Here is a 7,561-nt window from a genome sequence, read left to right as displayed (position 1 = left end):
GGATTAAAGGCGTGCGCCACCACGCCCGGCTTAGCTTTTCCTTGCCTTGCCATTACACCATTATAAGGAGTACGTCCAGCACTTGCTACACGACAGAACCCCTGGGCACAGCAGCATAAACATCCGATCAAAATCAGTCACAGTAAAAGAGAAATAATGTAAGCAATTGAGTCCGTGAAAAGGAACATCTAAGGGGTCTCAGTTGGTAGATAAGAGTAATTACCTAGTATTCCCAAATCCAGGGCTTGTTCCCTAGCACCATGTAAACTAGGGCTGGCAGCATGGTAGAAGCACTTGGGAGGCAGAGGAAGGAAGATGGGAAGTTCAAGGGCATCCTCGCTACATAGGGAATTTGAGCTACAAGGACCTTGTCTCAAACAACAAAACCAAACAGCAGCAAACAGAACGCCAACTCTGAGGATGTGGTGAAGAACTGTGTCGTCTCTTGCTACACCAGAACATAGCTTAAAGTGAAAGATGGAAGTGGAGAGGCGGCCCCAAGGTTAAGAGCATCTCCTATTTCTGCATAGGACCTGGCCTTGGTTCCCAGCACACAACATGGGGTGGCTCACAACCCTCTCTAACTTCAGGTCCAGGGATTTGATTCTGACCTCCTCAGGTATGAGGTACGTACACACACACGTACACACACACACACACACACACACACACACACACAGAGGCAAAATCCCTGCACAGAAAATAAAGAAATCTTCTAAAGTTGAAGGCTCTGCTTGCATATAAGACCCTTCAGGGAGATCCTCTGAAAGGCCAAGCAAAGGATAGCCATGTGCCTGTTCTCTAGAGAGAGAAAGAAATTTCTCACAGCCAAAGATGACAAACACTAGAGATGTTTGGACCCTCTGGGACTCACGGTTCGGGGAACAGATCTAGCTGGCCACACTGTAGACCCAGTCAGGGAACAGAATGTGATGAATTCCGATGCGCCCCCCCCCCCTCTGTTCTCCCAGCTCAGAAAGGGTCTTCCAAAGCCCAGGCTGGCCCTGAACTCACGAGGAAACCGGAGGATAACCTTGAACTCCTGATCCTCCTGCCTCCACCACCAAGTGCCAAGATGGGGCAGCCATGCGCACACAGCTCCTTTTCTTCTTTTCCTTCAGCCTGGTAGCACGGCTCTGAGAACGGCACCACCCACAGTCAAGCTGAATCTTCCCTTCTCAGATAGACCTCTCAGGAAATGTCTTCGCCAGCATGCACACAAGTGTCTCTTAGCTGATTCTACACGGCGGCATCGAGCTGACGGCCATGATTAACCGCCAGGGCATGGAGAGGTGGCTAGGCAGGTTAAGAGCATGTATTGCCTTAGCAGAGGGTCAGAGTTTGGCTCTCAGAACCCACACCACAGCTGCCCAGAACATCGGCTCTAGGGGATCCAGCACCCTCTGCTGGCAGCTATGAGTACTACAACCATGTGCGCAAATCCACACACACACAAGTTGACACATAGATATAAATTCTTACAGATTACTAACCAGAACCACAATTCCCCATTAACACATACCTTCCAAATGCCCCACAAACAAATCTGTTTACCCTTAGCTTTTTATAACTCTGAAAACACAGACAAGATCGGATGCTCTCTGCCCTACTCCTGATAATGCTAAAAACCCAAATGCTGCCCATTTCCTAGAGATGATTTTCCCAAAACCTGTGGGAATCCGGGGGTCACAGCAGCCCTTCTGCTTTTCTTAGGTGCATCCCACAACAACAGGCATCAGATGGGTAACCACAGGCCCCTGGCCAACAATCACATGCTCTGACTGCAAGAACCTGAGAGGACATACCTGTTCCAGGACTGAGACCGCTGGTGACCCCTTCAGGACAGTCTTGCTCCCGTGCCTTCCTCCTTCACTGCCCTCTGGAGCTGGAGCCTGTAGAAGCAACCCAAACAACATGTTCAGGAAACCCGGCTCGGATGGGGGTAGCCATCGTGAGACTGGGGCTGGGGAGGAAGCCAGGGTTATCTTGGGTGGGCCACTCTGAGAGGCCCCAGAGCCACTGCTGAGGAAGGGGTGTGGGGTAAGCCAGGACTTAGGAGAGGTGAGCTGGTGACTGGGATGTTTGACTGGGCCTCTGGTGAGACAGCATGTAGCCGGATAGGTGTGGAACAAAGCCACTTGTCACAGTTTTGTTTTGTTTCTCTTGAGTAATTGCCTCACTGCCTCAGTCTGCTAACCCAGGCCTAGCTCTGGAAGCTTCTAACCTCTTTAAAATATTATCTAAACCTAGAATGTTTTCAGCCTTTGGGACTGGCTGCTGAATAAGCTCACCCTTTCCAGGTCTTTCTGAGCTCTGCTGGTTGAGCTGTTCTGGCTCAAGCTCCTCTCCAGGCTGACAGATTCTGTCTGGCTTCTCTCAGCGTCTCCCGAATTGCTCTGCTTGGCCTCAAACTAACTCTGGCAGTTACGTTCTAATCTTCTGGCTCCTTTTCTTGCTTGTCCTGTTCTCACCTGTGTCTAACTTGTTCTCTCTCGGCAACCTGTCTCTGAACAAACAACTGCCTCCTCTGCACTGCCCTCTCTCCTTGGGAAACTTGGGCGTGTCCTAGTCTGTCAAATCTTTCTCTGATTCGTCACTTTGTCTGCCACTCAATCAGACACCACTTTTAAACATGGCCGCTTCCTTCGACAAACGAACTTCACGATCATTGTTTGGGATTAAAGGTGTGTGCTGAGGGTGTGTCTGTAGTCCAGCCAGAGGAAGCAAAGGTATGTGTTGAGCCACCCCACAACTAGAAACAGTTCCCCCCCCTTCAGTAAATAACATAACCTCAGGGTTCACAGTACGATCGCCTCAGGGTTCATAATGTGATCAAATATCCTGCAACACCCAGAGTCATCCAGGCTAGGCTCTTCTTCCCTTCACGTTCCACGCCTAATCCTCCAGTGAATGACGTCAATATTAACTGTAAAGCACTTCTGAAGTCATTTCTTACCACCTCTGCAGCCACTCTGACTTCAGTAGCTAGCGGCACAGACTCAGTGCAGCGATTAGCTCACATGATGGCGTCTGAGCCTTGTGTTGTGGAAATACAGAGTGTGGCACATTGTAGGTGCCAGGGTAAACAGTTGAAAGGTTTATCGTGGATCAAAGGAAGGAAGAGAAAAAGAACTACGAAGAAGGAAGTTGCCGCCAGTGTCAAAAGTAGTGGGGCTCAGAGTGATAAGAACTGATGTTCCATCAGTGTGCAACAGAGAGGCCCCAGGGATGGAGGCCTTGGAGGGACAGTTTCTACAGAAGGCAGGAGCCACCTTTCGCACAGTCTACCGAGAGCCTATTCTGGGCCAGACCCACCTCTCATGGGCAACAGCAAAGGAACAAAGCTGGAAGATGCTGGTCTACCTGTCCAGTCGAGGGCCTGAGTTAACCCTGCCTACTGTGAGACGCACGGGATGAGGTTCCAGGCGCACAGTAGGTCAAGGAACCGGTGCACGGGAAAGAGTTCTATGTAGGAAGAGGGCCATTTCTCCCTAGAGTAGGAGACCAGAGTGCAGAAGGAGACGATGAGACAGGTCCAAGGGCCTCCTGGCTGGCAGGCTTCCTATGAGTCAATGGAGCCAGGCTGTCTGGAGTGAGGTTAGCAGACAGAGTGGATTCACTGAAGGTGGAGGTGGTATGGCCTACCTCTCAGCCTGATATTCTCCAAGCTCAGGCCTACCCTTAAAAGCAGGCCTTCTGTCATAGCCCTGTCCCTAACTGGAGAGAGACTCTGGGGCCTGCAACTCTGAGGCAGTTTCAGCTAGAGGCGACCGTTTTGGTTTGATAGGGACACAATGTGTACAGCTATGGGGTTCTGAGCAGCTCGGGTAGGCCGACAGTGCTCCACAAACAAAATGGGAGGGGCTGCAGACAGCATCGGTCAGGCCATGAAACTGCACGTCTCCAAGATTCTGACAGGAGAGTCTCCCATCCCAGACCCTGGTTCCAGCTGCTTTCAAAAGCCATGGCTCTTATTAAAAGAGGTGACACACATTTTTAAAAAAAATGTCTACCTAAGAGCTGGGTCTGTCAGAAGTTGAATTCTTCACACAAGTGTCCTATGAAGCATTTTTCACAGAGGGCAAAAAGGAGGTTTAAAGTAACTTGCTTAGGGTCTTTTAGGCAGCTGAGTAACACCCCTAGATTTAAACCTTCCTTGTTTAAGCCCTCAGCATTTTCATTCTTAAAATTCAATGTGATTGGGGCTGTGAGAGAGCAACCTGCCTTTGGATCTGTGTGTGTGTGTGTGTGTGTGTGCGCGTGTGTGTGAGTGTGTGCGTGCATGCATGTGTGTGTGTGTGTATGTGTGTGTGTGAGTGCTGGTGCCAGGACATGCGTGTGCGTGTGAGTGCTAGTGCCAGGACACGCATGTGCGTGTGTGTGTGTGTGTGTGTGTGTGAGTGCTGGTGCCAGGACACGTGTGTGCATGTGTGTGAGTGAGTGCTGGTGCCAGGACACGCGTGTGCCATTCAGAAGACAGCCTCAGGTGTCAGCCTTCACTTTCTCTGCTGTTGACAGAACGGCAGGCGAGCTGGACTGGGATCGTCTGAGGAACTGTCTGTCCCTGCCTCTCGTCCTACTAAGGGTGTGCTGGGATCGATTACAGGTGTGTACCACCTCGTCTGGCTTTAAGTAAGTAGATTCTGGGAATCCTAAGGTACACGCACGCCATATGTCCACGGAAAGCAGTCCGACATGATACAGGTCTCCAAGCTTACCCGCCAACATTCCCTTTTACTACACACACATCCGGGTAAAACCTCCACCTGGCATTGTTTTAACTATCCTACTCTTAATTCAACCGGCTTGGTTGGCTTACCATCCCAGGGGAAAAAAAAAAAAAAGTAATCAGAAATCCACAGCCATCCCTGCTTTGCAAATGGCACATTTCAGGTTAGGCCTTGTTTCTGGGAGGCCCTTTTGCTCCCCCTAATCCTTAATCCCGCTCCTCAGCCCCTCACAACGCCTTGTTCAGGACCCAAGAGTGAACGCTTTACTTCACGATGTTCTGTCTTTCCTGGACTTCACCTGAGGCCCTGCTGAGTAGGATCTACAACCCATTGGCTTCCTGAGCCCTCCCTGGTCCTCTCAGGGCCTCACAAGACAGTGGCCTTCTAGGAGCAGTCACATCTACTTTTCCCCTTCAGGAAAAGTGCAGCCTGGCACTTGCTAGCAGCAAAGAAAGAAAAGGAGGAGGAGGCGGATTTAGACTGTCCCCTCTCTGCCTTGACCGGTTCACCCCAAACTTGAAGCCCTAGAGCTCTTCTTCAGCTGCCCGTTCCCGTGTGTCCCAAGATACACCCATGTCCCATCTTCTGCCTTCTTCAAAGGAAGCCCTTTCCACGTGAGCCGGATAGCTGAGAGAAGGAGCTGATGGATGCCAGAAGAGACGATGCTGGGTGACCTGGGGCTGGAAGAAGATCGCCCCACATCCTAGATATCAGATGCATGTAGCTTCACTTCAGTCTGCGCGGGCCACCAGGCAAACAGGCTGGGATCCCGAGGGCTTCAAGGGGAGAATGACTGGGAGCTAGGAAAATCGGCCAAGTACTGAAGGACCATCAAACCCTCCCACACAAACAAAGCCAGCCCTCAACTGGAGAGAATATGAAGGTGGTCAAGGAAATACTGTCTGATAAAGTACCTGGAAAGAAATCAAGATCTACGCAAGCCAGCCAAGGGGCGGCATGCTCCCCCTGACTTGGTTGAAGTAGCAGGAAGTCAGGAATCAAACTTGGGGTGGATGCAAGGCCAGCCTGGCCGGCAAGCCACGCTTCAACCTCTGGCTGCGAGCCTAGCTGCTTTGATCCGGTTCTGCATGAGTTAATGTAAGGCCTAAATAAAACAAGAAGTATATAAATACATCCTTCACGGAGCCTGGCATTACATAAGGGACCCACTTCGCGTTGCTCCCCTCCCCCACCCCCCCAGCCCTCCATCCTCTCTTTGCAATCATTCACAGACACAAGTGCAGAAGCCACAGAACGCTTCCCGGGCGGGCGAGGCTTGCAAAGGAGGAGAGATGGCAGGAGCGGTGGGGTTGGGGGTGGGGGACACCCAGGCCAGCCCAGGACAGGTCCTAGAGAAGCTCCAGACCTTAGTGAGATCCAGGGATGCCTGGTGGCCTCACACTGATCCAAACAGGAAGTTTAGGAGAAACATAGAAAGAATGCAAGACAGAGGCTGAGGATTGGCTCAGTTGTAGGAGTGCTTGACTCTCCCACCCAAAGCCCTGGGTTCCATTCCCAGCACCAAATAAACTGGGTGTGGCGGCAGAGCACGAGCCTGTAATCCCAGCGCGCTGGATCCGGAAGCAGAGGCAGGGTAGCCCAGTTGTAAGCGCAGTCACCTGACTGCTGGCTGTGCCAAGGCTTCCAGTCACTTACCCCCTGCAGTGGCTCCTCCACTCCCTCCCCAAGTTAGGTTCCTTTTTTTTTTTTTTTTTTTTTTTTTTAATAATGACTCATTTAGGAAGAGGCAAAACCAAAAACTTCAATGGTAAAGATAAAAAAGTACCAAACTCTTTAAACACCTCCCACTCCCGCAGACTTCATATCAGATCTGCCAACCCCACCCTGATCATGCTAGTTTGGAAGTGACGGTGCACGCAATTTTTCTAGCAAAAACACTGCCAGTAACATCTCCACTCTCAATGTCTTGGGTTTTCATGCCAGATAAAGATGGCCCCAGGCCTTCAGCCCATTAAGTTTTCGTAAAACAGCAATACAAAATTAAAGACTTGGGCTGGAGAGATGGCTCAGTGGTTTATAGCACCGGCTACCCTTCCAGAGGACGCAGGTTCAATTCCGAGCAGCCACAAGAGAGCTCACAGCTGTCTGTCACTCCAGTTCTAGAGGATTCGAAACCCTCACACAGACACCACAACAATAAAGAAAAAAAAAAAAGTAAGTCAGTTGAAAAAAAAAAAAAAAAAGAAAAGATTCAAGCCCATGCTTTCCATGGGGTCAAAATCTCATCTGGTTCTACAGAGAGGGTTCTGAGTTATTAACGAAGGCTTTTGGCGGTAGACCAGGAGCCTAATGAGAATGACAATGGGTTTTCTCATTAAAAAAAAAAAAAAAAAAAAAGATCTCAGGGGCTGGAGAGATGGTGCGGTGTTTAAGAGCATATGCTGCTCTCAGATGACCAGAATTTTGTCGGTGGCCTATAACTGCCCCTCCAAGGGAACCTGACACACTCTTCTGTCCTCCACAGGTCAAGTGCATGCCCACCCAGAGACTGCACGCAGTACATGGAATTAAAATTAAAACACGTCCCTTTAACCAAGGAGATCTCTTGGCATGCAGATGTTTACGTCTGCTCACGGCATTCAAGGGGAACAAAATTATAGAACATTTTCGGGTTACCTACCTCATGAGCTCCTGGGAAATCTAAGTCAAATGAACCATTAAGGTGGCCCAGAATTCAGGGGTTCTCAACACTGGCTCTATGTAGTTGTATTTTCCGAGTCCCTAGCTTCTGTGCCCGGCATCTATCGTATACATTTGGCTTGGGGTGAGGGGGCCTGGCAGCAGGGTTGGGTCTTTTTTTTTTTTTTTTT

General features: G+C 50.2%; 1 long non-coding RNA gene across 2 annotated transcripts in view; it reads right to left on the bottom strand.

The window, feature by feature from the left end:
- LOC115062501 overlaps window positions 1-7,561 on the bottom strand; it is a 176,370-nt gene that overhangs the window by 86,933 nt on the left and 81,876 nt on the right. For both annotated transcript variants that reach the window (XR_003842453.1, XR_003842452.1), the window contains exon 3: window positions 1,806-1,892. This is a non-coding gene — a long non-coding RNA (uncharacterized LOC115062501). The remainder of the gene's footprint in view (window positions 1-1,805; window positions 1,893-7,561) is intronic.

The sequence above is a fragment of the Mus pahari genome, chromosome 18, assembly GCF_900095145.1.
Source record: "Mus pahari chromosome 18, PAHARI_EIJ_v1.1, whole genome shotgun sequence".
NCBI classification, from domain to species: Eukaryota; Metazoa; Chordata; class Mammalia; order Rodentia; family Muridae; genus Mus; species Mus pahari.
The sequence above is the reverse complement of the archived record's forward strand: the minus strand, read 5'-3'. Positions and strand labels throughout refer to the sequence as shown.